This window comes from Thamnophis elegans, chromosome 9, assembly GCF_009769535.1.
Source record: "Thamnophis elegans isolate rThaEle1 chromosome 9, rThaEle1.pri, whole genome shotgun sequence".
Lineage (NCBI taxonomy): Eukaryota > Metazoa > Chordata > Lepidosauria > Squamata > Colubridae > Thamnophis > Thamnophis elegans.
In genome coordinates this window covers 66,445,126-66,450,816 of record NC_045549.1, presented here as the reverse complement: position 1 = coordinate 66,450,816, position 5,691 = coordinate 66,445,126, and positions in this window count along the sequence as shown.

The following is a 5,691-nucleotide window of genomic DNA, read 5'->3' as shown; positions in this document are numbered from 1 at the left end:
ATGTTTTGCTTCTCATCTAAAAGGAGCTTCTTCAGTTCTGACTGTATGGTTGGGAGTGGAAGGAAAAATTTTGCACTGCTCAGGTGACCCCTGAGGACACAGATAAATCTCCTCAATGACTCTCTAAAAGGATGAAAATGACCAGCTTTCTGCAAGGAATGTAGATCTTTCTATTCTCCACCATCAGTTAGAACCAAAGAAGCTTCTTGGATGAGAAGCAAAATGTCTTCAAAGAAAAACAAGAGAGTCTTCCTTCTTCCAGTATTGCGCCACCAACAGTCTAGCTGCAGTTATTAAATGCAAAATCGGGTTAATCTCTAGAACTGTACAATCAGTAATTATACCTAAAAGAAATAACTGAGGGATAAACTTTATCCTTTTTTAAAGAACATTTTGCATAATCCACCATATTTTTATCCAAAATGCTTTAACTTTTTTACAAGTCTACCATATATGAAAGTAAGTAGCATCAGCACAATCACATCTCCAGCATTTAGGTTGTAAATTCGGATACACAGAGGCCAGTTTTTTAGGATCTAAATGCCATCTATAAAACATCTTATAAAAGTTTTCTTTCAAATTTGGGGCTTGTGTAAACTTTACATTTCTTACCCAAATCTTTTCTCATGTATCCAACATTATTGGTTCTAGACTTGCTTACTATTCAAGAATGGACATTGAAAGTAACAAACCTAGCTGAGATGGCTAAAATATCTGCATATCTCAAGGACCATTCAAACGAGAGATATAAACTGGAGTGGAGAAGATGGATTGACTATACTCAAAATAAATATGGGACGAAGAAATTCCAGATAGCTTATGACTGAAGAAACAAGGAATGATATAATCTGTTTAGAGCTAGCCTAGCAAGGAAGAGTTAAAGCTCAAATGAAAGATGATATTAACTTTTTTTTAAGTTTATTTTAGAATGTTTTTGTTAAAGATGTATACCCTGTATTGGTTCTGGGAAGTCGGGGGGTGGGGGGAAAGGTTGTGGGGTGGGTGGGTGGGGAGAGTGGGGGGAGGGAAGTAAATATTTGTAAAAGTTTTTTTAAAAAAATGCTCAATAAAAAAAAAAGAAAAACAAGAGAGTCCAGCTGGCTCTTGAAAAACCGTGATCTGGATGGCTGAGAATCTCCACCTTTACCCTGTACCTTTAGAGAAATAGTTATACAAATATATGAAACTTTGTGGATGGCAAGGTAATATGAGAGTATCTCGGCGGAAATATTAAAAGTAATGAACAAACAAGGGATAAACATTTTAACCAAATTGCTCAGTACAGATGATCTACATTTATCAACCACAATTGGAAGTAGAAACTCAAGTCGTTAAGCAAAGCAATAGCAATAGCAATAGCAGTTAGACTTATATACCGCTTCATAGGGCTTTCAGCCCTCTCTAAGCGGTTTACAGAGTCAGCATATCGCCCCCACAGTCTGGGTCCTCATTTCACCCACCTCGGAAGGATGGAAGGCTGAGTCAACCTTGAGCCGGTGAGATTTGAACCACCGAACTGCAGATAGCAGTCAGCTGAAGTGGCCTTCAGTACTGCACTCTAACCACTGCGCCACCTTGGCTCTAGCAGTCACTAAGTGAAACCACAACCGTGATTTGTTACCTCAGCTTTCCTTTACAGACCAGTGAAGGACATAAATATGAGGTTTGGTCGTATAAAGTTACTTTTTCAGCACCTTTGTAACTACAAATGCTGCCTGAATGAAGCAGTTGCTAAAGGAGGAGTACCTCCTTATGATTTTCGATACACAGATTACTTCAGACAATCAGCTAATATCTCCAATTCTTGCTCCACCTAAAGCAAATTGCAAGAAAATGAAATTTAGCCCTGCATGGTAAGCTTGGTGTGCCAGTTTTCTCCAATATTTCTTTAAAGTTACACAAAACAGGATTTACTAAAAAAATGCAAATGAGTAGATTTGTTTGCTATCTGGCTGTAAGACTAGCATTTTTTTTTGGCATTATTTCTTGCTAGCTCTTTTGTTCAGAGGAGAAGCATGGATAATGACAGCTATGACAATCTGGAGAAATGATGCCTTTGAAACACGGATTTGCAGAAGATTTAAATATCCGGAGGCTGGATGGGTATGAAATAAAACAGTTCTCCCAACAATGGACAACAGTAAAGAAACACAACTCAAGAAAGGAATGGTTAATATTTAGGGCACATGATATTTGGCAAGGGATATCGACTGATGCAAGGAAAATATGGAAGTGGAACCTTAGCTAAAAAAATTAACATGCATGGTTGGGCATAAATATAATGCTTTCCTTGTCTGTGCTGGTGATTAATCTCATAGAGCCGTGATGGCGGGTTCCACCACAAAACCGCGGTAGACAAAAGCACGCTCGACGAAAGCGCGTACGTGACATCATCACAGCGCGACGAAAACATCGCGCTGTGATCGATAAATGTAAAAATAAAGCGAAAACCTTACCCTAACCCCCCCAAACCTAACCCTAAACCTAACCCTAAACCTAACCCTTAACCTAAGCCTAAATCTAACCCTAAACCTAACCCTTAACCTAACGCTAAACCTAACGCTAACCTTTAACCTAACGCTAAACGTAACCCTAACGCTCTAAACCTAACCCTAACCCTTAACCTAACCCTAACCCTAACCCTAACCCTTACCTTTATGTGAATCGGCTTGCTTTAATTTTATTTTTATTTCAATTTTTAATTTTTTTCGTCGCGCTGTGATGACTTCAAATGTGCGCTTTCGTTGAGCGCGCTTTTGTGGACCGCGGTTTTGACGGGTCATGGTGATGGCGAACCAGAGGAGAAATGCAGAGCCCTCTCTGTGGGCATGTGCGCTATTGCCAGCTGCTCTTCCAGGTGGTCCGGGGCACATGTGTGCAGCGGGCAGCTGCTCTTCTGGGTTTTGGTGTGTGCATATGTGCTGGCTAGCTGGACCTTGCGTGAAGACCAGCTCACCAGTGCACATGCATGTGCCAGAACCTGGAAGAGAGAAACTATCCCGTGTTCATGTGCACCATGGTACCTGGAAGACCAGCTGGCTGCCGCGTGCATGCATACCAAACACCTGCTCTCTTCTGAGTTCTGGCGCACACGCGCATGCCACATGCACACTCCAGCTTTGGCACTCGGTGCCGAAACGGTTAGCCATCACTGTCATAGAGTGTCATGCCTACAAGCCATTTTTTCTTTTTGAACTTCAGGCCTGCCACATTTTCTACTATGGGGAAATGGGAGGGGGGATTATATGGAGTTTGGTGATATGTAGCTATAATAACGTTCTTCTTAGAAACTCAAGGTCATCCTTTGTCTCTGCACCTGGGCGGAATTGGATGGTGGACTCTGTCTTCGTGGAAGTGGAAGATTGGACCATGGGATGAATTCGTGGGTGTGGGGGGGGGGAAGCAAGATCTTGAACTTTCAACTGGGTGGGGAAAATCGGGAAGCTTTCAGATTCGGGTTTTCCCAGATGTGCCAACGTGGCTCTCTTCATAAATTGGAACTTTGAGGAAACTTTTGCCTCGGACTCTGATTTACTTTTGGATGCTATTTGGAACCCTGACATAGAGCTTTTAAAACTCACAGATGTTTTTTTAAAAAAATATTTCAAATGGAACCCAGAACCATAGAAGTTTCATTATAACAACCTTTTTTTTTCTGGAATATCTTTTCAGTTTCTTAATCTGGTTTAATACCCTGAAATATGTGGCTGGCTACAGTATAATTTGCCAGTTACATATTAACCACACTTCACCCTGCTTAATTTTTTTTTAAAGAATGGATGAATGTTAGGTGTTCCTATTTTCTTTTTAACAGATTAACAGAATGGGAAAGGACCTTGCAGGTAAATCTAGTCCAACCCCCTGCCTAAGGAGGAGACCCTGCATCTCCCTCTACCCAGGACTGTAGGAAGTTATCACCCAGCCCTCTCCCAGAAAAATGAAATAACCTAGGAAATATTGAAAAGACAGAATATTTCTCTGGATGTGAAAAGAAAGAAACGTGTTTTAAAAGACAGAATAGCTGTCTGTAGCTTCCTGCCCATCCCCACTTTGTCAATGGGCCATTAAGAAGGTCAAGCTAGCCCCTTTACATAATAAAGAGTTCTCCACTTCAGCTCCAGGAAGATGGGATTAAGGCAGGATAATATTGGCTCTTTGCCCAACTCCCCACATGGCATCTGAGAACTCAACCAAACCTGGATTCAAAACGCAGCCTGGAGCGTTGCCCCTGCATGGCCTCATGGGAGTCTGACAACCAATCAGAATGCAAGATCACAATCAAGAGCCAGAGAGGGCATAAAACCAGGGACTTTCAGCATCTCAGTCCTCCCTTCTTTTCTTCTCCACCAACATTGAAGCATGTGATCACCTTTCTGTTCAGGGCTCAAGCCATGTGGTCCTGTCCACCATTAACACCATCTTTCCAAGCAGCCTCACCATGTCTCCAGTGTCTTTTTCCCCACTTGGAGCAGAACCCAGAAGGACATTTTTTTTCATCAGGACCAAACTTACAATCTCCTGATTGTGAAGCGAGAGCGCCACCTCTAGGCCACAGCAACTGTAACTTGCAAATCAAATCAAAAAATTCACACACACACACACGATACCTGCTAGATTTGGTCAAATTGGTTTCTATAGGGCTTCTATATTTGCACAGCAAAATAAAATTCAGCAGCCGAAGCTGTTTTGGCTTTGAAACGCAATGCAGAGTTTTTAGCAGCTAACTTCAAATTGTTCTTCCGCTACTACTAGTGTCACTGCCCATTAAAATGTACAACCTAATAGCAGGGTAAGTTTGGCACGGCTTCTAAGCTGTTCACTAATATCTCCCGGAGAAAATTAAAAGGAAATAGCAGGAACATAAATAGCTATAATTATATGCATATGCATTTGGAGCTGAAGATTTGATAAAAACAACAACGCGGTGCAATTCCACTTCATAATGACTTTAATTAACTAATTGGTGATGTAATCACCGACGCTCCTCCTGCTATCTCTTTCTAGGCTTCTCGCATTGTGCTTAATTTCTAATATAAAAACTGGCTCAAACGTGCTTGGAAATCCATCATCAAAGGGAGTAGTTTTTGTTAATGAGTGAAAAGGCACTCTGCTTGGGCCTTCTTTGTTATCTTCAGACACCCTCACAACAAAACGGTTGCCAAGAGTATCAAAAATTATACCAATTAAGGGTCTTAAGAAAGTTATTTATCATTAAATACCAGAAGAGCAGAGCTGGAAGGGACCTTGGAGATGTTCTAGTGAAACACACTGCTCAGACAGGAAACACTATACCAGTGATGGCTAACTATTTTTGATTCCCGGGGCCCAGTGGTGGGTTTCAAAAATTGTTCGAACCTACTCTGTGGGTGTGGCCTCCTTTGTGGGAGTGGCTTGCCACCCATGTGACCGGATGGGAGTGGCTTGCCGCCCATGTGACCGGATATGAAGATGCCGACGACACTTGTCAGAACCACCTTAAATTATCTCACACACAGCGCTGGCATGCATAAGAATATGATGTAAACTTGTTTTTCAAAAGGCATCTTTGGTTTGCGTTAAAACAACTTCAACACACACAATGTTCTGATTGCACCACAAACGCAGTAGTCATCCTTACCTTTCACAGAGGCACTGAGTTTTATAAATAGGAGCATGATAGTGTAGAATAATCCTATCCAAGGACCAGTGGTG